Source organism: Bubalus bubalis, chromosome 5, assembly GCF_019923935.1.
Source record: "Bubalus bubalis isolate 160015118507 breed Murrah chromosome 5, NDDB_SH_1, whole genome shotgun sequence".
Taxonomy (NCBI): domain Eukaryota; kingdom Metazoa; phylum Chordata; class Mammalia; order Artiodactyla; family Bovidae; genus Bubalus; species Bubalus bubalis.
In genome coordinates, this window is record NC_059161.1 from 127,423,087 (window position 1) to 127,449,307 (window position 26,221).

Consider the following 26,221-nt stretch of genomic DNA (forward strand, 5'->3'; position numbering starts at 1 on the left):
ACTACTGTTTTCATCAACTTTCAAAAAATGAAGTTTGATCGTCTTCTAGGGCAGTGAGGAAAGGATGAGAAGGGATTGTAGGGGCACAGGGCAGAGAGAGCGCGCCGGTTTAGCGGAACTGTTGTGAGAATTAAGGCTAAACATTGCCGGGCGTGTTTGTGTTTATTCCCTGAAAAAAGAAGAGTCCGTTCCTGCCATGTATCGTATTGTCAGGCCTAAAAATTTTTCAGCTTTTGGTGGCAGTTACTGTTGAATTGCCTCTTGATTAGTGTAAACCTTCAGCAGCCTGCCCTTGCTCATGTACCCACCTTACCCTTGTTCATTGTTCAGTCACTAAACCGTGTCCAACTCGGCAACCCCATGGACTGCAGCACGCCAGGCTCCTCTGTCCTTCATTATTTCCCGGAGTTTGGTCAAACTCATGTCCATTGAGTTGGTAATACCAGCCAACCATCTTGTCCTCTGTCACCGCTTTCTCCTCCTGGCCTCAATCTTTCTCAGCTTCAAGGTCTTTTTCAATGAGTCGGTTCTTTTGCATCAGGGGGCCAAAGTATTGGAGCTTCAGCATCAGTCCTTCAGTGAATATTCAGTGTTGGTTTCCTTTAGGATTGACTGGTTTAGTATCCCTGCTGTCCAAAGGACTCTGAAGAGTCTTCTGCACCACAATTCAAAAGCATCAGTTCTTCAGCACTCAGCCTTCTTTATGGTCCAACTCTCATGTCCGTACATGACTATTGGGAAAACCATAGCTTTGACTATATAGACCTTTGTTAGCAAAGTGACGTCTCTGCTTTTTAAATACGCTGTCTGGGTTTGTCATAGCTTGCCTTCCAAGGAGCAAGCGTCTTTTAATTTCATGGTTGCAGTCACCATCCACAATGATTCTGGAGCCCAAGAAAATAAAGTCTGGGGGGAGGGAGGAGGGCACGCGGGCGTCGGCGTGGCCCTTGCGCTCTCCCTTTCTTAAAAAAAAAAAATTAAAAAAAAAAAAAAGAAAAGAAAATAAAGTCTGTCATGGTTTCCACTTTTGCCCCATCTGTTTGTTGTAAAGTGATGGGGCTGGATGCCATAATCTTAGTTTTTTTGAAAGTTGAGTTTTAGACTAGCTTTTCCACCCTCCTTTTTCACCTTCATCAAGAGGCTTTTTAGTTCCTCTTCACTTTCTGCCTTTAGGGTGGTGTCATCTGCATATCTGAGGTTATTGATATTTTTCCCAGCAATCTTGATTCTAGCTTTTGCTTCATCTAGCCCGGCATTTTGCATGATGTACTCTGCATATAAGTTAAATAAGCAGGGTGACAGTATACAGACAATATACTCCAAATTATTTCGCTTTCTGAGCTCCAGCTTCTTCTATGTAAAATGGAAATAATATTAGTTCTCTTTTCGCAATTAAAGGTTAACTTTGGGTAATTTGAATTTGTACGGATTTTTTTTTTCCCGTGAGTTTATTAATGTAGAAATTATAAACTTTCATAGAACAAGTGATATGGCGAAGCTGACTTTGTTAATGATTAATACCTTATTTTATGAAATCTCTTACTGGCTTTGGTTTTGAAATCTTGACTGGTGGATTGTTGTGAAATTTTCTTTTTTACTCTTTTGCCATTTTTCTGTTTAGAGGTCTTAGTTTAAAAAAATTGGTTAATGTGTGATTATATTTACTTTGAAAAAATAAAAACAGGTGAGACTGAAGTCTCTCTTGCTCACCTTCCGTCAACCCTCTTCTGTCTTCTGCTGTTAATCGTTTTTTTTGTCTGTTTTCTTGATTTTCTTCTGTTTGTGTATTTATTTGTGTGTTTATAGAATGGGAAGCCCAGTGTTAGGCATACACACTTTTTTTTTTAATAATTTATCACTTTTCATCGACTCCCATGCAGTACACAGAGATCTGCCTCCTTTTTAATTACTTATATGAAGGTGTTTTAATAGCCATTTCCCAGATCAGTGGGCTTTAGATTTTTTTTTCTATCACAGACAGTTTGACTTGCTTTTAGTTTCTTACGATAAAGCACTTCGAACTTAGAAGCTTTTCAAAGTTTAGTGTTTGGTACAGAAATAGGTAAAATACTGAATTATAAGCTGGATTTTTTGCTTTTAATCTTTATATATAAAGTACAACTGTTAAACTGGATGGAAACCTTGTTTTAGAAAGCTTTTCTCTTTCCTTTTCAAATGATGTATGACATGTATGATGTTTTTAAGCTCTGTTGTAATGAAAAATTATTTAGCAGATCTTTTTTGCTGCAGAAATGTGTAACACAAATTTACATTTTAACCATTTTTAAAAATTAATAAACTTTATTTCATGGAGCAGTTTTAGGTCCACAGCAGAATTGAAGCAGCAATACAGAGCCAGAAGCCCACATACTCCTTGTCTCCCCACGTGCCCTCCAGCCTTGTGAATGTACACTGACACATCATTGTCACTCAGAGTCCACAGGTTACGTTAGGTTCAGTCTTAGTGTTATATGTTCTTTGAGTTTAGACATGTGTAATGACATATATCCACCATCATAGTAGTCTACAGAACACTTCTGCCCTAAAAGTCCTCTGTGCTTTGCCTCTTCATCCCTGCCTCAGACTTAGCCCTTGACAACCACTAATCTTTTTAATGTGTCTCTAGTTTTGCCTTTTCTAGAGCGAAATACAGTAGAGATCATACAGTATTGTAGCCTTTTTAGACTGGCTTCTTTCACTTAGTAATATACAATTAAGGTTCCTCCATGTCTTTTCACTCCTTAAGAGCTCATTTCTTTTAGTGCTGAGTAATATCCATTGGTTGTACCACAGTCTATCCATTCTACCTGAAGGACGTCTTGGATGCCTCCAAGTTTGGGCAGTTGTGAAAAAGCTGATGCAGACGTCTGTATGCAGGCTTTTGTGTACACATACGTTTTCAGTTCAGTTGAGTAAATAGCATTGAGCATGATTGGTCTCATAGAATGAATTAAGAAGTATTCCTTCTGTTTCTATCTTCTGAAAGAGACTGTAGAGAATTGGTAAAAAAATTTTTTTCTTTAACTGTTTGGTAGAAATCACCAGTAAACCCGTTTGGACATGATGCTTTCTGTTTTAGAAGGTTATTCATAAGTGATTCAGTTTCTTTAATAGATACAGCCCTATTCAAATTGTCTGAGGTGCGTTGTGACAGATTGTATCTGTCAAGGAGTTGGTCCATTTCATCCAGGTTATCAAATCCATGGCTGTAGAGTTGTTTATAATACTCTTTTATTAGCCTTTTGTTGCATGTGAGATCTGTAGTGATTCCCCTTTTTCATTTCTAATGTTAGTAATTCAGGTCTTTTTTCCTTAGTCTGGCACAAGTCTTCCTGATTTTATTGATTTTTTTGGGAAGGGGTGGGGATACTCAGCTTTTGGGTTTGTTGATTTCCTCTACTGATTTCTTGTTTTAAAATTATTTTCTGCTCTGATTTTTATTAATTGAGTTTCTGCTTAGTTTGGAATTAATTTGCTCTTCTAAGGCGAAAGCTTAGATGATTGATTTTAGATCTTTCTTTTTTGATATGTGCTTTCAATTCTATAAATTTTAATCTAAGCAATGTTTTTTGCATCCCCCTAATTTTAATAAGTTGTATTTTTATTTTGTTCAGATATTTTTAAAGTTTCTCTTGAGAATTTTTTCTTTAATCCATGCATTTTTTAGAAGTGTGATTTGTAATCTTAAGTACTTTGGGTTTTGCCAGCTGTGTTTCTGTTGCTGACTTGGTTTGATTGCATTGTGGTCTAAGGCAGACATGGTATGATTTTTGTTCTTCGTTTGTTAAGGTGTGTTTCATAGAACACGCTCTGTCCTGGTGCATGTTCCATGTGTATTTAAGAAAGTATAACTTACTGTCGTTGGATGCAGTAGTCCATGCATATCAACTGTATACAGTTGATTTTGATTGATGGTGCTGTTGAGTTCTGTTTTGTCTTTACTGATTTTCTGATGGATATATCTGTTTCTGATAGAGGAGTAGTAAAGTCGCTAACTGTAAAAGTGAATTCATCTATTTCTCCTTGCAGTTTTATCTGTGTTTAACTTGTATTTTGATTGTTAGGTGTTGTTAGGTGCATAGCATTAAGAATTGTTATGTTGTGCTCGCTTCGGCAGCACATATACTAAAATTGGAACGATACAGAGAAGATTAGCATGGCCCCTGCGCAAGGATGACACGCAAATTCGTGAAGCGTTCCATATTTTTAAACTAATACAGTTATGTAAAGTTTAAAAATAAAATAAAATTAAAAAAAAAAAAAAAAAAGAATTGTTATGTCTTCTTAGAGTATTGGCTCCCTTTTCATTTTGGTAATGGCTTTTTTGCCGTGAAGTCTTCTCTGTCTGAAATTACTATAGCTACTCCCACTTTGTTTAATTAGTGTTAGTATGGCACAGCTCCATTCCTTTACTATTAGAGTGTTGGGTTTCTGTATTAAAGTGGACTTCTTGTAGACAATATATGGTATACCTGGGGGTAGGTTTTTATTTTCTGTATTTATCTTGCTAGTGTTCGCTGAGATTCCTGATGTGTGGTTTGGTGTCTGATATTAATTTGGGCAGATTCTTGGTCATTATTGCTTCCAGTGTTGTTCTCTTCTTCCCCTTCTCCTTCCAGTAGCCCGTTACATGTATGTTAAACCTTCCATAGTTTCCCGTGGCTCTTGGATGTTCTGCACCCCTCATCCCCATTTTTGTTTTTGTCTTTTCTCTTTGCTTTTCCATTTTGGAAATTTCAGGTGTCACATCTTCAAGCTCAGAGTTTCTTTCCTCAGCTGTGTTCAGTCTGCTAACGAGTTTATCAAAGACATTGTCCGTTTCTGTTAGTATTTGGTCTGAAGCATTTCTTTTGATCCTTTCTTCGAATTTTTGTTTTGATTGTTTTTTTCTCTTATTGCATGTTGTCTCCCTTTTCCATTAAAGCCCTTAGCTTTTCTGTTCTGATAATTCCAGCGTGTCTGGCATACATGACTTTTTTTTGTTTTTTGGTTGGGGGCACAGCACACGACATGTGGGACTCTAGTGCCCTGACCAGAGATCGGACCTGCACCCCTGCAGTGGAACCGTGGAGTCCTAACTGTTGGACTCCCGGGAAAGTACCCTGTAAATGACTGCTTCTGATGCTTGCTCAGTCTTTTCAAGCTACTTTTTGCCTTAGTATGCTTTGCAGTCTTTCTGAAAGGCAGACATGATACACTGGTAAAAGGAAGTGTGAAGAGCGGACCTTTGGGAGCGCAGTAGAACTGTCACTGGGATGGGAATGTTCTGCAGTGCTGCGCGGCCTCAGTCTTGGTGAGCTGTGACCTTCACTGGTGCTTCTCTGCTTTTTCCCCTTCTCAGGTGGTGCGGGATGGCTAGCATGGTCTGGAGTTGTGTGCTCCCCTTTCCTCACGCGGAAGGTTAGAGGGGCTGGAGCTGGAGATTCCCTTCCTCCAGGTAGGTTAGGTTCCGGTGAAACCCCAGCGGGTTAGGCTCTGGGAAACAGTTGTTTTTTCTTTTTTTTTTTGAAGGTGAGCTTTGTTAAGGACCGAATGTCCTGATGTTTCAAAAAAAAAAAAAAGTTCTTTCCCCTCCCAGAAACGGGGGAGGGGAAGAGTCTACCCATGCCCCCACTGAAGGGCATTTTGGTTGCTTCCACGTATGGAAGAAGCTGTTGTAAACATCGGTGCACAGGTTTTTGTTCGTGTTTTCAGCTCCTCTGGGTAAATACCAAGGAATGATTGCTGGATTATATGGTAAGAATGTCTTTAGTTTTATATGAAACTGCTGAACTGTCTTCCCAGTGCCTGCACCACTTTGCACTTTGCTCAGCAATGACTGAGAGTTCCGGTGGCTCCACGCCTTCCCCAGCACTGGGTGGGGGGGGTTAGCCTTGTGGACTTTGGCCATTCTAACAGGTGTGTAGTGGAATCACATTGTTTTCATAATTTGCATGTTTTTGGTGACATAATGATGTGGATCACACCATTTTTAATGACTGTATTTCATTGGATAGATAAAAGAACCTTGGGGTAGATAAAACCTCTGTTACTCAGGTTCCGTGTATTGTGGGTGACCTGATCGTTTGTCCTAGGGTGGTGCCCACAGTGTCCTATGACCTCTGTATTTGGATGTTTCTCTCTTTTTTTCCCCCCTGTTATTAACTCTTTGGACATTGTTACATATAAGACTTTTAACTCAGGATGAACACCTTAGGATGAACTCAAAGCAACGTAATTGGGTCAAGGAATGTATAGATTTTAAAACCCTTTGATATCTATGGCCAGAAAAATTAGTTTATCCTTTTACCAGCAGTTCCATCTAATTTTATATTAATGTATGTTTAAAGTCCTTTTTTATTAGGGGAAAATTTTAACATCCACAAACATAGAATAGTATAATGAACCCTCAGGTAATCAGCTCCAGCCCCATAAACCCAAGGTCAGTGGTGCCCCGCTTAATCCTTCAGTCCCCACATCTCTCCTGGACTCATACTGGTTTAAATCTCTATTGAAGTGTGATAGAAATACAGAAGAGTGTACACCATGAATGGGTTTTCACAGTCTGACACCCACCTTGGTACCTGGGTCCCAGGCATCTCCTTTGTCCACTTTGAGTCACACCATCTGCTGAGGGCAGCCAGGGTCCTGATACTTAGCCAGGTTGACTAGCTCTGCTGAGTCTCGTTCCTTCCGTAAATCTATGGTATGTTCACGTGTGTCTGAGCTTTTCTCTTGACATTGTGTGTGGGGTTGTTGGGGATATACCTGGAGGTGACATTGCTCGGTCGTAGAGGTGTGCATGTGTTCCACTTTGGAAACCTGTGGCTGCATCTGCTGAAGCAGCGGTACCGGGTGACATCCCCCAAGCGTGTGCGAGGTCCATTGACTCCATCTGCTCGAGTGGCTCCTGTCTTTCACCCTTTTCATTTTACCTACACTCCTCGCCGTGCGGTGATGTCTGCAGCAGCTGTGACTTGGGCTAGTGAAGTCAAGTACGTTCTGTGCCTTTTTTGGTCAGTTAGTTTATTTTATAAAGTTTTATTCACGTATTGTTGATTTATGTGTTAATTTGCTGTACCACAAAGTGATTGTTTTATACACATGCACACACACGTCCTTTTTAATTTCAGTTATTTACTTATTTTTAGCTGCACCGTGAAGCATGTGGGATCTGAGTTCCACGAACAAGTATTGAACCTCTGCCCCCTGCAGTGGGAGCGTGGAGTCTTAACCACTGAACTGCCAGGAAAATCAAAATACATTCATTCTTTTCCATCATGGTTTATCACAGCATGTTGGTATGTTTCCCTGTGCTCTACAGTAGGACTCTGTTGTTTATCTGTCTTACGTGTAATAGTTTGCATTGGCTGATCCCACACTCAGTCCTCCCCCGCCCTGGCCGTACCACAGTTATCCTTTTGTAATGAATGCACTGTGCTTAGTTGCTCAGTTGTGTCTGACGCTTTGGGACCCCGTGGACTGTAGCCTGCCAGGCTCCTCTCCATGGGGAATTCTGCAGGCAAGAATACTGGAATGGGTTGCCCTGCCCTCCTCCAGGGGATTTTCCCAACCCAGGGATCGAACCCAGGTCTCTCGCATTGCAGGCAGATTCTTTACCATCTCAGCCATCAGCTAAGCCCAAGAATACTGGAGTGGGTAGCTTATCCCTTCTCCAGCAGATCTTCCCGACCCAGGAGTTGAACCGGGGTCTCCTGCATTGTAGGTGGATTCTTTACCAGCTGAGCTACCCGGGAAGCCTTTTTTTTTTCCCCTTTCAATAAAGAGTGGTATTTACATCTCCTCTTTCTTCTATTGCATTATCTGTTTTATCTTGTTAGCTCTCTGTTGATTCATAACAGTTACCCCTAAACCTAGTGGCTTATGACAACAGTAAACATTTATTATCTCATAGTTTTTGTGATTTAGGAACTTGAAAGTGGCTTGGCTGGGCTGTTTGGCTTGGATGTCATCAGCCTTCCAAGTCTTGACTGGAGTTGGAGGATCCTTCCCAAGGTGGCTCATTTTCATGCCCAGCAAGTTAGTCCTGGCTGCGGTGGGGAGGCCACAGCTCCTTTTCATGCAGGCCTTTGTCCTGATGCCTCAGTGTCCTGTCCTCAGGACATGGTGACTGACTTCCTCCTCAAAGAGAGAGAAATAGCACCAAGTGGAAGCTATGGTTTTTATGATATGACCTTAGAAGTCTTGTGGCATTTAATTTTGTCATATTCTGTTTGTTAGAAGAGAGTCACTTACCTTGTCCCACCTTGGACAGTGAAGTTCTCTTTTCTGAAAAGTGTCAAAGAGTTTGTGGACAAATTTTCACATACTACACTTGGTAGGATTTGTTTTATTCTGGATGTGAATTTTTCAGGAGATATAAATATGGTGAATATCTCTGCCTAGTCCTGGGTTGTCGTTGTGTCTTTCGAGGCAGAGGAGTTGACACTGATGTAACTTAGTTAGCTCCCCCTGTATGGTTTGTCGAAAACTCCTGCAGAGCAGTCGCTTGGTGCTATCCACTGCCTGGTCAGAGGTTAAATTTTCAACTGTCTCAGATACGGTAATTTTTATATGTAGAGTTTTCTAATATTTTCAAATTGAGATCCAAATAAAGTCTAGCAATTAAAACAATTCCCCCTGCACCTCTTGCCACCTGTTTGTGGAAGACCTGGATTTTTTTCTTGTGTCCCCTCAGAGTTCTCTGTCTTGTAAGCAGGTAGTTGTGAGTTTCTGTGTTTGGGTGGTAAACTGTACGGTAGTTTCATTGGCGTTTCTTCTTTTGGTTGTGATTGATCGCTGGAGGTTTACTGTGGACCCAAATTGAAATTTTGAAAGGGCTTCCAGCCTGACTCACATAGAAATTCATTCAGATTATAGTCCCATACTGTGTCTTGAAATGTGCTGTGTGTGTGTGAGGCCATCAAGAATGCATGTTCTCCGTAGGAGACCTCATGCTGACTGGAGGAAGCCTTCCCCTCTGAGGGTGCCACCCTCTCCGGTAGTTCAGATGTCAGGGGGCATAACATAAGGTGGTCTGACACATCTTTGTGGGGGGCTCCAAATCCGCACCTCCAGGGGTTTTGTTTTCTTTTTTTTTTCACTTGTTATTGGGATACAGTGTTGTGTTAATTTCAGGTGTGCAGCATAGTGATTGGACATTTAAATATGGTAAGTCCCTACGTGCAAACCTTCATACTGTGAACTGTGAAAGGTTCGAACGTTTGTTTGCGCGTGTCTGGTGTGCAGTGTCCCGTGCGTGTCTCCCCCACAAGCGGCTGTGCTTTTGCGTGCCTTACAGTGCTGCGTAGAGCACAGCGGTGCACTCTCTCAAGCCCAGGATGTCCGGAAGCGGGCGGCAAAGCAGCGGTGGTGTAGCTGGTACTGCTAAGAAGAGATTTATGACACAGGAAATGGCAAGAAGATTTTCTTTGTTTGAGGAGGTGCTGTGAGCTTTTGAGTCATAGGCCCCGAACAGAATGGTACCCAAGAGTTGCAGCCACCGCTCAGATGCAGTCCAGTGCTGCCGTGTCACCTGTGACGAGGAAAGGGACCACTACCCAGACATCACTGGGTAGTTTCTTCAGGACGGTAGATAGAACTGAATTCAGTAAGGAACCAGCACCTGTGCCATCAAATGCCATGTGCGTCAGGCAGGAGTGACCCCCGCAGCTCACCCTCCGTCTCCTGATGCGGATGACCCTGTGGCTCTGCCGTCCCCCACCCTCCCTCCTCCGGGCAGTAGCTCTTCTTGCCCGTTCACTCAGTGCCAGCTGTTGTACTGTACTACTGGACTCTTGAAGGTACTGTACTGCGAGGTTAGAGATGTTCTTTATTTTTTGTGTTTGTTTGCTTTTTATGTATTGTTTGTGTGAAAAGAGTTTTGCACTATTACAGTATAGCACTGCATAGCTGCTTGTGTTAGTTGGGTATCTGGGCTGACTCTGTTAGGCTTATAAACAAATTGGCCTTACAGACGTGTTCTTGGAACAGAACTCATTTGTATGTGGGGGACTTACTGTACATTATAAGATGATCACTACCCACCTGTTATTTATTAGACTTTCCATGTTAATAACCACCTACTTGTTTCTTTTCCTCCTTGTCCTGTCCACTAGCTTTCCTGCTCTCACAATGATCTTTTGAGTTGTGATGACTAATGCTTTAAGGGTTGATGACTCAAAATCTTTTTAGGCCACCTTGATTTTCCAGTCTTTCCCAGTTTCTGTCTTTCCCTTCTGATAGAAAATTTAACAATGGAAAATTTTAAAAATTAACGATATAATTAGAATGATTGTTAGAGAAGTAGACAGAATTTCTTAAAATTCATGTGTGTGTAAAGTTGTTTTCTTAACAGTTCTGAAATTGATTAGAAGGAGCTAGGTAGGTAAAACACTTTATATGTGTTCTTTTAATAGTTTTAAAGGATGTATTTGTATAAATTCAAATGATGTTTTATTGTAAAAATGCAAAATATGAGAAGCAAAGAAGGCCTTTCTCTGATCCCACGTTATGGGTTTTCCTTCGTAAAAGGGCAGCAGTGAGCCCACGACAGCACCAGCTGGGAGTTGTGACACGTGACTCTGGTGGGCTCTGAAGAGCAGGTCTCAGTAAATATTTGTTGAATTAAACAACAAAAAATGTAAAGTTGTTTTCCTGTAAAAATTGTACTTCAAAGTGTGGTTCAACTTCAGGTAAGAGGTAAAATTTTCCATGTTTCGTTTTTAAATGAGTGTGCATAAAGGATAGTGATTGTTGGCCATAACACCTTCAGCAAATATCTGGGTGCCCGCCCGTGCCAGGCCTGTGCTTTCTAGGCTTTGGTCACATGTGATTAAAATTATGGCATGCTGGTGCCCTCAGTGAATCAGGACAGTGTCTCAGAGATACAGAGCAAGCAGCATATGTAGTCATGAGTTTTCTAATGGCCTCATGCAACGGCAACAGGTAAAGTTCATTTTAATGTATTTTAACCCAGTAATACAAAATAATATCATTTCAGCATGTCATACAAAATTATTAATGAGGTATTTTCACTTCTTTTTGTACTCAGTCTTTGAAGTCGGCTGTATTTTATACATGAACACTTCTGCGTTTGAACTAGCCGTGTTCCATGTGCTCCAGAGCCTGGCACGGCTGCTGCAGTGGCCCACAGGGCAGGTTATCATCCGTGTCCTCACTGCTCACACAGAGGGGCAGGGACACGGACTAGGAACCGAGGTAAACGGTGGCTTAAAGGGGCAGAGGAGCCGCAGGGGCATAAGTTAGGAAGCTGTTTCTGTCCTCTGGGTGGTGGCCAGAGAAGCTGGAGAAGGGGAGGTGCAAGGAAGATGAAGTTGACACAGTTTTGGTGAATTGGATGTTGAGGGAAAGAGGAGTCTACCCCAGCTGGGTGTGCCTTTTCTGGGAGGGGCGGATGTGGTGACAAAGGGTTTGTTAGGTGATCTGTGTGTGATAGAGAGCAAAAGCCTGTTTAGGAGAGATTAAATTTAATATGCTGACAGGACATCCAAGGGCAAACGGGTGCCTGTGTTTGAGGTGCAGAGATGGCCTTAATCAGTTTTATAAATTTGAATCTCATCTGTGTTTATAGAGGTATATTTAAAAACCTGCGGAAATGGCTTCATTTATTCAACAAAGCCCTTTGAAAAAGATTCTCCCCAAGTCTTGTTTGAGTTGCTGCAGCGATAGTGTGACTAGAACAAGGGGAAACGGACACCCTGAGCGCTGTCGTCAACCCGGGAGAGTTACCGAGGTCGTGTCCCGTCTGAACCCGGTGGGAACCTCTGCCTCAGAGGACACTGAGAGGTGGCCAGTGAGAAAACAAGGAGGCTGTGCTCTCAAAGAAGCCAAGGAGAGACTGTGTCAGTAAGGAGGGTCTAGCAGTGAAGCCTCCTGACTGCTCTGAGAGCGAAGCTGAGACTGGGACAGAAGAGTTTTGCTTAGAGTAGCCCCATCGGGAGGCGCTGGCGACTTGAAGAGGCAGTTTCAGTTGAGTGGCACAGATAGACACCAGAGTGGACTGAGGTGAAGAGGGGATGCTCTGTGACAAAGGGCTCCTTTTCTGTTACTTTTAAAGAACCACTACAAATCACTGAGAAGACAGGCCCAGTAGAAAAACAACAAAGGATATAAACAGACAGTAGGAGAAAAGTGAAGTATAAATGGCTCTTAGACAAAAACGGTGCTCCCAAGAGAAGAGGATGCTTGGCACGGGTGTTAGGAGCCAGGCAGGGGCTGGTGGGAGTAGCCACGGCCGCCGGGGAGAGCCCTTGGGCTTTGTGTACCTAACCGGAAATGGGCCTTGTTTAATCCAGCAGTTCCACTTCTGGAAACGCTGGCATTTTACAACAGAATGGGAAAGACTAGAGATCTCTTCTGGAGAAGGCAATGGCACCCCACTCCAGTACTTTTGATCTCTTCAAGAAAATTAGAGATACCAAGGGAACGTTTCATGCAAAGATGGGCTTGATAAAGGACAGAAATGGTATGGACCTAACAGAAGCAGAAGATGTTAAGAAGAGGTGGCAGGAATACACAGAAGAACTGTACAGAAAAGATCTTCACGACCCAGATAATCACGATGGTGTGATCACTCATCTAAAGCCAGACATCCTGGAATGTGAAGTCAAGTGGGCCTTAGAAAGCATCACTACAAACAAAGCTAGTGAAGGTGATGGAATTCCAGTTGAGCTATTTCAAATCCTGAAAGATGATGCTGTGGAAGTGCTGAACTCAATATGCCAGCAAATTTGGAAAACTCAGCAGTGGCCACAGGACTGGAAAAGGTCAGTTTTCATTCCAGTCCCAAAGAAAGGCAATGCCAAAGAATGCTCAAACTACCACACAATTGCACTCATCTCCCACGCTAGTAAAGTAATGCTCAAAATTCTCCAAGCCAGCCTTCAGCAATACGTGAACCGTGAACTTCCAGATGTTCAAGCTGGTTTTAGAAAAGGCAGAGGAACCAGAGATCAAATTGCCAACATCCGCTGGATCATGGAAAAAGCAAGAGAGTTCCAGAAAAACATCTATTTCTGCTTTATTGACTATGCCAAAGCCTTTGACTGTGTGGATCACAATAAACTGTGGAAAATTCTAAAAGAGGTGGAAAATTCCGAAACAGACCACCTGACCTGCCTCTTAAGAAATCTGTATGCAGGTCAGGAAGCAACAGTTAGAACTGGACATGGAACAACAGACTGGTTCCAAATAGGAAAAGGAGTTCGTCAAGGCTGTATATTGTCACCCTGCTTATTTAACTTGTATGCAGAGTACATCATGAGAAACGCTGGACTGGAAGAAGCAGAAGCTGGAATCAAGATTGCTGGGAGAAATATCAGTGACCTCAGATAATGCAGATGACACCACCCTATGGCAGAAAGTGAAGAGGAACTAAAAAGCCTCTTGATGAAAGTGAAAGTGGAGAGTGAAAAAGTTGTCTTAAAGCTCAACATTCAGAAAACGAAGATCATGGCATCCGGTCCCATCACTTCATGGGAAATAGATGGGGAAACAGTGGAAACAGTGTCAGACTTTATTTTGGGGGGCTCCAAAATCACTGCAGATGGTGACTGCAGCCATGAAAGTAAAAGACACTACTCCTTGGAAGGAAAGTTATGTCCAACCTAGATAGCATATTCAAAAGCAGAGACATTACTTTGCCAACAAAGGTCTGTCTAGTCAAGGGTATGGTTTTTCCTGTGGTCATGTATGGATGTGAGAGTTGGACTGTGAAGAAGGCTGAGCGCCAAAGAATTGATGCTTTTGAACTGTGGTGTTGGAGAAGACTCTTGAGAGTCCCTTGGACTGCAAGGAGATCCAACCAGTCCATTCTGAAGGAGGTCAGCCCTGGGATTTCTTTGGAAGGAATGATGCTAAAGCTGAAAGTCCAGTACTTTGGCCACCTCATGCGAAGAGTTGACTCATTGGAAAAGACTTTGATGCTGGGAGGGATTGGGGGCAGGAGGAGAAGGGGACGACAGGATGAGATGGCTGGATGGCATCACTGACTTGATGGACGTGAGTCTGAGTGAACTCGGGGAGTTGGTGATGGACAGGGAGGCCTGGCGTGCTGCGATTCATGGGGTCGCAGAGTCGGACACGACTGAGCGACTGAACTGAACTGAAAAATTGAAAACTAAATGATCATCAGTGGCACCCTGGTTAAATCACCTGTAATGTAAAGGAAAGTCAGTATCAGATAAAACATTTGCTTTTGTTTTTTTCTACCATGCGGTAAATGGTACTTTGACTGTGAGCCTGTCCCTCGCACCATTTTGTAAGATTGAGAAAAATACCAGTGGGTCTGTTACTGGCACAGAAGATTTTTAAAGATACACCTTTGGAGAGCAGTGTTAAGCCTGTCGTTCTCTCTTGATCTGCCTTTTAACGCACTTCACATAAATTATTATCCACTATTCCCTTCTCCAGTTTCCTGTTAGGATTTTTGGTCCTGTTTTTTATGTGTTCTGAGTTATAGACCACAGGAAAGATGTCTTAAAGGTTCATGGATGAATTCAGTCTGGTTTCCTTATTTCATCTAAAAATAGCCACACCTCCTTTCATGAGAGGATCGTTTTACTTGGTTTGGATCATTGACAGAGGAAGCAAACGTCTGATGTTGTCTGAGAAGCCTGCCTGTAGCAGTGGTGATGGCTGCAGCCTGCCTGACGGAGGAGGAAGACTTCCTTGGTGCGCTTGGTGTGAGGGGAAGGGACAGTGCAGCCTCTGTGTGCGGTGTGTTCTCGTGCCACCTGCATTCACCTGGTTTCACCGATCTCCCTGCTTTGGAGAAAGCAGCATGTCCCATATGGACTTAATCAAACATGAAAAACTGGGCACCCCTAAATAGACCAAGCCGGTCTCCCAGCGGAGGACACTGATGTGGTGTAACTTTAAATTCTCGATCACTGGGACTCTGCTTTAAGATCTTGTTTAACTATAATTTCTTTTGCGTGTGAGACTGTGGTTATTCATTGATTCCTTTTTCTTCAGTTCTTGAAGTATCTTGGTTTCACTTATGTTTCTTCGTAGAGCCACAGAAAAGTAATAGTTTAGGATTTGAAGCATCTTAAACTCGTTTAGTCTGATCCTCTCATCTTACAGTTACGAAAACAAGCTTGAAAAGGTGAGATTACTTGTCCAAAAGTAGACTGATCTGAGTCAGTGGTCTTCCCCGTTAAGTTTGGTGGAGTGAGGGGTGGTATGACACCCTTGCCTGATCAGAGGGAGGTAACCTGCCAGACGTTTGAGGGGAAGTATGGCTTTAATTACTTGGCGAAGGCATTAGAACTCGTTTACCTGCTGCCCTAATTTGTTTTTAGTCACAGAGACAGTCGGAACCCTCTTTACATATTTTGGTTGAGAAAGTTGAAGCCTGTAGATGTGAACTTAACCCAAGATTGTAGACTATCAATGTTTTATTCTGTGCTTTAATGTGAGCTGGAACAGTGCTGTCCAGTAAAATAGTATTCTTTTATCTGTGCTCAGTGGGGCTATTTAAATTTAAATTGAGAATTCAGTTCATTAGTCTTAACTAGTTGTATTGCTGGTACTCATGACTGTGTGTGGCCAGTGGCTTACTGTATTGGACAGTGTAGGTACAGAGTATTTACCTTTAAAAAATTATTATTATTTTTTACAACTTTAGAAATGTTGGTGCTGGACACCAGGAGTTACGAGTATGATTAGAATTGCCAGTTAGGAATCAGATTTGTGTTTACAAGTCGGAGGAGCTTGGGGCCGTGCTTGTGGTTGTGACTCGGGCCTTTCTCCATTCCTGTCCCGTCTGCTCTTGAGGGCAGTAACCAAGGGCCTATTTGAAGGGATTGTCCTTTCTCGTCTCTTAGATATCTTGGTTTGCTAGTTGAAAATCCCGTTCCTGGGTTGAGTTTTCAGTGAATACGCTCATTCACCTTCATGTCGCTTAGCATGTTTTCCAGCCTCTGTACTTGGGTTTCACATACTAATCGCCTGGTTACCAAGGTGTCCTGTAGCAGGTTGATGCCTTTCTTGTTCTTGTACTGTGGATTATGGAAGTTTCAGCTTTTACGTCAAATTAAGCGCGGTGTGTAACTGTGGGTGAGCCAGCTAAGCACGGCTTTGGTGGTCGAAACCCTGTGTTCTTTTGTACCCGTTGCTCTGCCTCTGCACGCTGACATTGTCACAGGCAGAGTTTGTTTTCTGGGCTTTACTTCGGATGCTAATTTACTAATTTATGATTTGGCTCCATTTTAATAGCAACTTGGGTTGGATTGGCTTTATGCACAATGGCAGTGATTTGAGTGTCCATTAGGGTGCATAGCCAGACGATGATGTAATCCGATTAGGGGCCAACGTTTTTACTTAAAGTACTTTACATTCATGATTTTGCTTTTGAAAGGTGGTAGTATGGATTTACCTTGGGTGTTTATACTTTAAAAAGTAGTCTTTTTGTATTCTTGGTACAGATATTTTTGATTACTGGTTTCAAAGCCTGTATTTTTGCCACAGCTTGTATTAAATTGGTATTTCTGAAATTAGCTGATAGTTACATATATGTGTGTGTGCATATATGTATAATACATATACACAGTTATTGTATATATAATATATATTATATATATGTGTGTGTGTATATATATATAAAAAGATGCCTCTGAAGTTATCAAAGGATGTTACTTATTTAGGTTGTTTCTCTCAATTACGAGTGTTTGTGTGCTCGTTTTTGATGATTTTTGTGGTCAGAATGGGGGGGGTGTTAATTTATTTTCTGTATGCTAGGCATTGAGGATAAAATGTTGAATTTTATCAACATTTTATCTCTAAAACTTTATAGAGATGGATTGTCTTACCATCTCACTATCTTGCATCTTTTTAGACTTGGGTATTTGGGGAACACGTGTGAGCAGCTTGCAGAAAAAGGATTATTAAAATCCGCATGGGAACGATTGAGCTGGCCTGTCTCGGGAACGATCGAGCTGGCCTGCCTCGGGAACGATTGAGTTGGCCTGTCTCAGGAACGATTGAGCTGGCCTGTCTCAGGAACGATCAAGCTGGCCTGTCTCGGGACTTGCTGGTGACAGAAGTTGCTTGCTTCTGTGTGCCCACTGGGCTCTAGGCTGTTTCACCTGTTTGTAACCGAGAGGTTGTTTTTAGTTGTTTGTGTATGATATGTGATACAAGGAGAACATACTTTCCTGCCTGTTATGTAATAGCTGTAGTTTCCGCTTGTGAATTTGCATCTTTGAAGAATATCAGGGAATTTATATTAAAAATTCATGTAAGAGCATACAGAGAGGTTATTATTCCTTTTTTCCCCCAAAGTGAATTAAAAAAAAAATTTCAGTGTTCTTTTGGAGTACGTCCTTTCTTATTCTCAACTACAAAATAGGAATAATACCTAAGAGGATTGAGAAGCACACGTATAATGCTGGCACAAAGGGTTTGTAAGGGTAGACATTCACTCTTGCTGTTCTCAAGTTCTGTGACTAAGCAGGTACATATTTAGTTGCTCTTTAGTTGAGAATCTGTTCCTTTGCTGTTTTAGGCTAAACCCAGCCCTCATTCTTGACTGATATTTTTATAATTATGTTCTTACATTCTCTTCATTGGCCTTGATCATACTGATTAGTATTGGAAAGAGGAGACCCTTTTTGATAGGGTTATATTGTATGGCTGTTGAGGAAATTAAGGAATGATTGGCAAGAAGAAATATAAAAGTAGAAGTATATTATCTTAAAAAAAATCTTGTTTTCCCTTTTTTGAGGGGCGCCTCTGGATCCATTTCCTCTGAGAGAATAATCTAATGCTTCCAGTTGTTAAGCCTGAATGTTTGTGTCCCCACTCCAAGATTCATATGTTGAAACCCAATCCTCAGTGTGACGGTTTGGGGGAGTGAGGCCTTGGGGCGATGAGGCCATGAGAGTGCAGCCTTAATGAATGGGCTTGGTGATCCCCGAGGGTTCCCTCACCCGTTCCTGCTGTATGAGGACCCAGCAGTCACCAGACAATGGACTGCCCAGTCTCAAGAAGCGTGAAGTAGAGTTCTGTTGTTTGTAAGTTATGAATGTATGGTATTCTGTTACAACCCAGGAGGACTAAGGCATCAAATGATTCTTGAGTAGCAAATCTCCATTTTCCTCCTCTAGTTTCTATGACTGTGCAGTTGGTCCCACTGTTCTGGAGCTGTGTCCTTTTCTCATTTTTGTCCTTGCCAGGGTTGGGAACTCTTTTTGTCTTCGTTAATCAAACAGTGCTATTCTCATTTCACCTTCACCATCAGCACCATCTTGGTACCCACAGGCTTAAAGCAGAAGTTTTTTCCCCCATTTTACTTCTCTCCATTTATTATTTCACCAAGTCTTGCTTCATTCTTGCTGTAATTTAATTTGCTGCTGTCCATGGCCACCAGCACCATATTTAAAATTTTGATTATTTTTATATTAGATTTATAAATTTGTTGAAACAGGAAGGAAGTTTAGAGTTAATTTAGCCCAGCTCCTTTATTTTGTAAATGAAGAAATGGATCCTCAGGTCAGGCGACTTGTTTTAGGTCACACAACTAGTGAGTAGTTGATGTTACACTTCTCTGGTCTCAACATTTAATGCTCTCTCCCAGTCTAATATTCTTCTTAAAATGTATTTGAAAAAAATTCTTTTGGGGTCAATTTTGCATACCTCCAGTTAAGGGTGAACCAGTTTTAGGAGGTTGGATAGATGACAGCATTTGCTAGGCACCCCTCCCTCTTTTCCCTCTTACCCTGAAGGTAACTATATTACTTAGAACTCTTTTAGCCCATTTAAAAAAAAAATACATATTTACCTCCATATGTCTGAAGAGCATTTTGGAAGAGTTCATACTTGTATGCATGCTTGCTGATTTTTTTTCTTTTTAGTTTAGTTTTAAGTTGATTTCCTGCTGTGAAAAGATAGGGCAGATAAGGATTTGCTGCCCCCCACCCCCCACACTGCACCCTTGTCCCTGTCTCTCCAGTATAGTTCTGTTGCGATTTTGGTTAAATCAGTATTTATCTGTTATTACTTGGGATGCTGTTTATAGTGTCAAGTGGTACATTACAAATACTTTTTGTAAACAGCTTCTGGTTTTCCTAGGAAATGTTGCCTTTTTTTTTTCTTTAATGTATCAATCACTAGTTTAGCCTCAAACTTTCAGCCAGTTACGTATTCAGGTATTCCATCAGCTTAATCGTTTGAAGAAATTTTACCTGCTCCAGACTGGGCTGCTTGCTCTCCCTGCGGGGACCCTGGGAGTTCTCGCCTCTCTTCTTCATAGCCTGTTTCTCTGTTGTCGCCTTTGTGTTCTCCCTCTTGTTTAGTGGAGCGTAGTCTCTCGCAGTTTTCTGTGAGAATGGCTGGGAGGTAAATCTTCTGAGACTTTCTGTGTGTTCTTTATTGGTAGTTTGGCTGGGGATGGACTTCTGGGTTGGAAATAATTTTCCTTATGTATTGGTCTGCTGATTACACACACCCACACACACACACACACACACACACACGTACACGTTTATCTTCCTGAGGATGTCAGATAATTTTTAAGGTACTTTTTTCCTTGTGTAGTCTTTCCTCCATCCTGCATTTTTCTTTCTGTTTTGTTCTCTATGTTTCATGATACAGGTTTTCCTGAGATGTTATCAGAACCTGTGTTTTTCATTCATATTTAAAAGTTACACAACACACAAAGTTGAATTCATATGACAGTTCCATTATTTCTCAGCTTTGTTCACTGTCTATGAACATAATTTCCCAGATCTTCATTTCTAAATCACATCTTCCACTATAAGGAACGAGGAGTCCTTGGAGAAATGGGTGATTTCAGAGCTGGGGCAGAAAATGTAAAAGTTTAATCTGGAACATGTTGTTATGCAAGGAAATAAAGGAATATTCAAAAAACATGAAAAGTACACATTCCTCTGCTTGAAGGGGTTCCCCTTGGCCAGATCTGGGATAACTTGAGCATCAGAATGAATGGTGATAATGATAAATTAAGAATCCATGAGTCCATACTACTAATGAATTAAAGAATGAGTGGGGAGAAGGCAATATACTTTAGTTATAATGTCAGCTGATAAGTGTAGAAGGAACAGTAGATTTACAAAATAAACATAATTTTATAACTGTCAATAACAGTTGATTCAGACAAGAATTGCCAGAGGTTACTAAAACTATTGGGGGAATGTTTTAAGAATGTAATCTCAAACTTTATCTCCATACAGATTATTTACTAGTTAATTACTGAGGGGAAAATGGTTATTTTACAGTGAAGAAATAAGACAAATATCATTTTCACTAAATGATCAAAATCCCAATAATGGGACACATTGATACCATCTTACTACTTATGTGATACTCTAGGAGAAACAAACCTCACTTACCACTTGGGTGGTGTTACTGCCAGAAATTCATACTTTCCTGGGTTCTTCAGAGATGCCATGAAAGACAGAGAATTGCTGAAGAACTGTTTTAGATGGAGACACAATGTCAAGTGTGATTCGTGAGCCTGAATTGAGGTGAAGGGGGCTTGCCATCAGGGACATCGTAGAACAGTTGGCAGAATTGGAATGTGAACTATATAGTCTATATGGGACTGTTAATGTGTTAAATTCCTGATTTGGACATAAGTACTGTGGTTGTATAAGAGAGTCTCCTTGATCTTAGGAAATACCTGGTGAACTATTTAAAGGTAAAGGACATGATGGCTGTAGAAACTCAAGTGTTTGGGATGGGAGAAAGCAAAAGTGATACAGTGATTAGTTGTGAATCTAGGGGAAGGCTCTGTGGGAGTTTCTTGTTCTGCCCTTGCAACTGTTCTGCAGGTTTACGGTGAAAACTTAAAGATGAAAGTAAGGGTGGCTGATTGGCGACTCCATTCGTGGGTAGGGCTCATTGGCTGGGAACCGTTCATCAGAGTGACTGGTTGAGTTCCTTTGGTTGGGAAGTCCCCAATGTCAGGATTTTCAGGCCTTTGCTTCTTGAGGTCAGTGATTGAAAGTCATTAGCATTCTTCCTCCTAGCTGGAAATGGCAGGGCCCGGTAGGAGAGTCTGGAGGGGGTAGGGTGGGCAGATGAGTGGGCCTCACTCTGTATTCTTTCTGCAGTTCACAAGGTCCCTCTGTTTTTAGTGGCAAAACCATCCTCAGCTCTGCAGGGGTCACCGTCCTTTCTGGCTTCCTCTTGTCATCTGGGACTGGGAGGGATGGAAGAAGGCCAAGGGGATTTGGGAATCTTAAGTGTTCATTGAATAACCTTTTTCAACCAGTGTTCCTTTTGCTTCCTTCCAGCACTCCTCTAATTTTGTTGGTTCTTGGGATTATGCCTTTAAAAAAAACAAGACAAAACACCAGAACAGTTCTTTCACTGTGGTTTTAGAGACATTTCAGTGTATGTTCACTGCACATACTTTACCCAGGAGTAATACGAATGCACTTACGTACCACTTCATTCTGTTTTCTGTCTTTTGATCTTGTTTCTCACATTCTCACACTTGGGAGTAATCAGATTTCTTACTATCAATAGTATAGACTCACTCTTTCCTGTAATTAGTCTAAGGGAAAAGACTGAATAATTAACACAGATCTTTTCCCAGAAAAGTCTTACTTTTTACAACTTCATAAGCACCTGGATTTGTGATGCTCTGAGCGTGTTTGAGGGCTGTTTTATCATTTGACTTCCCTGGGCAGGAGTATACAGCACATTGGGGCTGGCAGGTCAGTACAGCTCTGCTGGGAGCCTGTGGTTGACCAGCCTGGAAGTGGATGAAGTGGGTGGTCTTGACTGGTGGAGAAAAGATTGTAGATCACTTGAGGGCCCTACAGCTACCCAAAGTTAAGTGCCAGACATGTGGGGCATGTATGCATTTTGTGGAGTACATAACTTCATTGGATTTTTAAAGGGCTCTGGAACCCATTCCATGGAGAGTGGTTGTGATGGGGCTAGAATTACCTGCAACATTTAGAAACCCACTCATTACAGCAGCACTGAGTTAGTCACACCTGAGGACTGTGGAGGTGATCTGTTCTTACGATGTAAAGCAAAAATCTAGGTGATTAGTTAACTTTTTCAAGGTTTTGTTTAGAAAACATTTCACTGGTAAAATGCTTTGTTTTCAGAATCAAGTATTTTCTTCATAATAAACTAGGCTTTTGTTGATTAATTTTCTTGTAGCAAGTGGTTAGCATTGTTTCTATTATCTTGTTTGAGGGAAAATGTTTAGTTAATCACCCTGTAGTGTGAGTTTTGTGGAACAAAGGCATGATATGAACAGCATTTATTTTGAGAGGCCTTGTAGACTGCATCCGTATAAGACTTCTGATTAGTATATTGTCCATAGTTTGTGTCTTTTCCTGCAGTGTTTAGGTTTAGACAAAGTGCCTTGAAAGACAGTTTAAAGTCCTTCATGTGTAGCATCTGGTTAATTCACATTAGAGACAGGATTTGGCTGCAGCTAGTGCTTAAGTGCGGAGAAGGCGATGGCACCCCACTCCAGCACTCTTGCCTCGGAAATCCCATGGATGGAGGAGCCTGGTGGGCTGCAGTCCATGGGGTCGCGAAGAGTCAGACACGACTGAACGACTTCACTTTCACTTTTCACTTTCACGCATTGGAGAAGGAAATGGCAACCCACTCCAGTGTTCTTGCCTGGAGAATCCCAGGGACAGAGGAGCCCGGTGGGCTGCCGTCTGTGGGGTCGCACAGAGTCGGACACGACTGAAGCAACTTAGGGGCAGCAGCAGCAGCAGTGCTTAAGTGAACTTAATGTTTAGCTCACAATTTCTGGTAAGTACAGTTGTTTAAAGGTATTACATGGGGCTACAAGAGAGTACTGTAAAAATCTGTTTTAGTAATTTAAAATATGATGCCTTTGCTGCTAACTAACCCTGTGTTGAGTGAGAAAGTCATTGATGTTTTCATGAGGTAAAGATAAGCATGTGTGTTTTATTTGTCCCTTCTTACGTCTCTGTTTCCGGGTTATTGTTTAGTGTAGGCTAAGAGCTTAGGCAGAAGAATGGCCATGCCTTTTCCCTCTTGTTACGTAGAGAACCTTTCACTTAGCCAGGACTTTTCAGTCCTCCGAGGTTTAAGTTGTGTGTGAAGACCTTGTGCCATTACCTTTAGTGGCAGCTCTCATTAGACCAAAAAAGAACGCACTGTGATTTTGGCTCTCTTTCTCTTTATAGGAGAACTTCTGTTCAATGTCCACCATCCTACTTTATTCCTGCTGATCTGCTAATGCAATAAATTGGAAGACAACCATTTCCAGGAGAACCTGTAATGGGCAAGGAGCCACAGAGAAGAAAACCTTTCTTTTAATTTTTAAACTTGGTTTGAAAGGTAAGGTCACAATGATTATGAGGAGTTCCTTTCCATGAGTTACATCAAGGAAGGCAGTTTTCTGTTGTGAACCCTGCGGTCTAGGTGGACCCGTCTGGGCCATCTCTTTGAGATGACCTGGTTCTGTGACGCTGTGGTATTTTTAGGAAATTAAATAGGAGCCTCTGTAGTTTGCTCTGGGGTGTCTTGGAATCGGCAGTACCCATGGGATTCCCAGTTTCCAGAGGACGGGGTTGGGGTGGGATCGAGCTGGGCCCTAAGGGCCAGATAAGGCAGCATGCCAGAGCAAGACTGCTGGTAGAGACCCACCTGCCACCCCTTGGGCACCTGGCCCTGAGTGTGTGTTGGGGCTTGGGGGGCTAGTTTTGTGTCATACCAGCCAAGGGACAGCTGGCTTCTAGCCAGCCACCTGACTCTTTTGAGTCTTAATTATTATCACCTTGCAACTCTTTCCTGAAGTTTTTTGTTAAAGACCAGAGGTTTTCTTTGCACACTTGACTTTTAGGTCAATTGGCACTTAATAGCAAGTGGCCTGGTAGGACCTTCTGGGGGATGTGCACACATCTTTAATCCAGTTCCACCGCTCGGTAGTATCTGGAGGAGCAGGTGGGCATGGACCGTTTAATCATCCACATTTCAGGCTTCAGTGTCTCAGGAGATACTGCAGTGGTTCAGGTGTGACAGGTCTCTGCCTCTAAACCCCAGTGAGTGCCTCGAATTCCTAGGCAGCGAGCCCCTTTGCCTGTGCCCTCACCCTCCTCCAGCCCCCCGTGAAGGACTCTTCCTCAGCACCCCCTTCTGCTCACACAGTGAAGCACCGGCTCTTTCTTAGAGACTATCTTCACATCTCCTGTTTTGTCCAGCTGCTTTTTATTTATTGGTTTTTGGCTGTGCTGGCTCTTGGTTGCTGTGCAGGCTTTTCTCCAGCTGCTGGGAGCGGGGCCTGCGCTGTGGTGGTGTGCAGGCTTCTCATCGAGGTGGCCTGTCTTGTTGCGGATTCTGGGCTCTGGAGCACGGGCCCAGTAGTTGCTCAGTTGCTCTGCAGCCTGTGGAATCTTCCTGGATCAGGGATCGAACTCGTGTCTCCTGCATTGGCAGGCAGATTCTTTACCACGGAGCCACCAGGGAAGCCCCTGTTTTGTCCAGCTTTTATCTTCATATTCTTCTTGATATATCCTGGGGGCAAGAATTCCCTTCAGTGAATTCCCATTCACTCTTGGAGCCTTGTCTCATGTGGTTTTGTTTGTTTGGTTGCTTTGTTCAGGGGCCCAGCCCCTTGTCCCTCTGCCCTGTAGGTCCTCACTCTGCAGACTTGGGCTCTTCAGTTGCCTGCCTGCCTGCCTGCCGGAGTGGAGAACTCAGTCGAGGGGTCAGCTTTATTAATAAGTCTGGGAGCATGCAGTAATAAACTGATCTGACTGTCTGACTCATTTATAATAAAGAGGATATTTGTAATGCACATGATCATGTTTTGTCTTTATCCACTAGTTTGGAGCTGGAGGCAGTGGGAACAGGGGTACTAATTTCAGAACCCCACAGAGACCTCCAGCTTGAATTCAGTTGGGTATTTTACAGGTTCACCATGTTTTTATGCTTATTGGGCAGTATAAGTTATTGGTAACGTTTACCCTTTTTTTCCTGTTGTGATACTGGATCTCAGAAACTAAATCTGTCTGGTTAAGAAACTAAACCTGCCTGGTTAAGAAACTAAACCTGCCTGGTTAAGCCTTTTTTTCCGTTGGCAAACTTTTACCACCATCAGTGGAGCGCATCGTGGCAGCGAGAGAGTCGCACCCGACGGGGCGAGCGGGCACGCGTGGCGGCCTCTGCTGCGCGTTGTAGTGGTCTCATCTTCGCTCAGCTTCTCCGACAGTGTTCTGCCTGGAGTTATTTCACACGGACTGTTCATAGAAGCTAATTCTTCATCACTTCAGACTCCTCGAATAAATGACAACTCCAAGATCTTAAATTCATCAAGAATCGAGGAGGTCATCACTGGCTTCTTTAGCTTGTTAACAAACCAGCTTTGACTGAAGTTTCATTTTCCTTTCTTATGAAGACATCTTCCTGTTAGGAGACACTGCGTGTGATCCTCTGGCCGTCGCTGTCGTGTGAGCTGGGAACACTGCAGTGGCCGCCTGGTGCGCCGGGGTCGCCTGCAGCGCGTTCCTTCAGCTCAGGGATGGTATGATTGCATAATGAGCAGTGCTTTGCCCTCTCGTTTCATAACAGAACAGCCCATATCCCATTGTACCTTAAAAACACAACATTTGCAGTCCAGATTTTCTTTTCTTGTTTTGACATGTTGGGTGTGCACTTGGAATAATAAAACGCGGCAGTGCGGCATATGGCACTTGGGGCCCTGTTGCATTACACCCGAGCCTGCAGTTCGTAGTGCCCAGCTGCAGTGCCTGCGAGTGGCACTGTGGTGACGTGAGGCCTGCGTGTGGTCTCTTGTCATGACTGCTCAACCCTGCCCTTCTGGTGTGAGAGCATCCAGAGGCAGCCTGTAGAGGAGGGCATGGCTGTGTTCCCTTAAAACTGTATGGACACTGAAATTTGAATTTCATAGGATTGGTACAAGTCATGGAATAGCATTTTTTTTGATATCTTCCCCCTGCCCCCCCCCCCCCCCCTGCCCCCAGCCCATTTCCAAACAGTGAAAAGGTAAAAACCATTCTTTGCTCAGGCGCTGTATAAAAAATCTGGCGCATCAGATCCGGCAGTCTCAGTATTGTACCCCCAAGGTGTCCCAGGTGTCTGGAGTCATTTCACACACTCATGGCAGAAAAAAATTGGAGTGGGAAACGATGTAAACTGAAAAGGTACCACGTTGGTTTTTGCTGTTGGTTGGATTTTTCTGTTTCTTTGTTTTTTGTATGGAGGAACCTTATGCATGTGGAGTCGCCTC

At 42.6% G+C, this 26,221-nt stretch overlaps 1 protein-coding gene and 1 non-coding gene across 8 annotated transcripts in view; both read left to right on the forward strand.

Annotated features, from left to right (window-relative positions):
* PPP6R3 (protein phosphatase 6 regulatory subunit 3) overlaps positions 1–26,221 on the forward strand; it is a 125,207-nt gene that overhangs the window by 16,384 nt on the left and 82,602 nt on the right. For 4 of the 7 annotated variants that reach the window (XM_025286839.3, XM_025286841.3, XM_025286843.3 and 1 more), the window contains exons 2-3: positions 5,342–5,437; positions 23,157–23,310. The exons of 1 other annotated variant lie outside the window; for it this stretch is intronic. The gene's annotated coding sequence lies outside the window, so the exon portion shown is untranslated. Of the gene's footprint in view, positions 1–5,341; positions 5,438–7,231; positions 7,281–23,156; positions 23,311–26,221 lie in introns of those variants that run through there. 2 more of the 7 variants (XM_044943792.2, XM_044943791.2) reach the window with 2 other exon arrangements.
* LOC112585361 lies at positions 4,102–4,208 on the forward strand. The gene has a single exon (XR_003109826.1). It is a non-coding gene; the product is annotated as a U6 spliceosomal RNA (small nuclear RNA).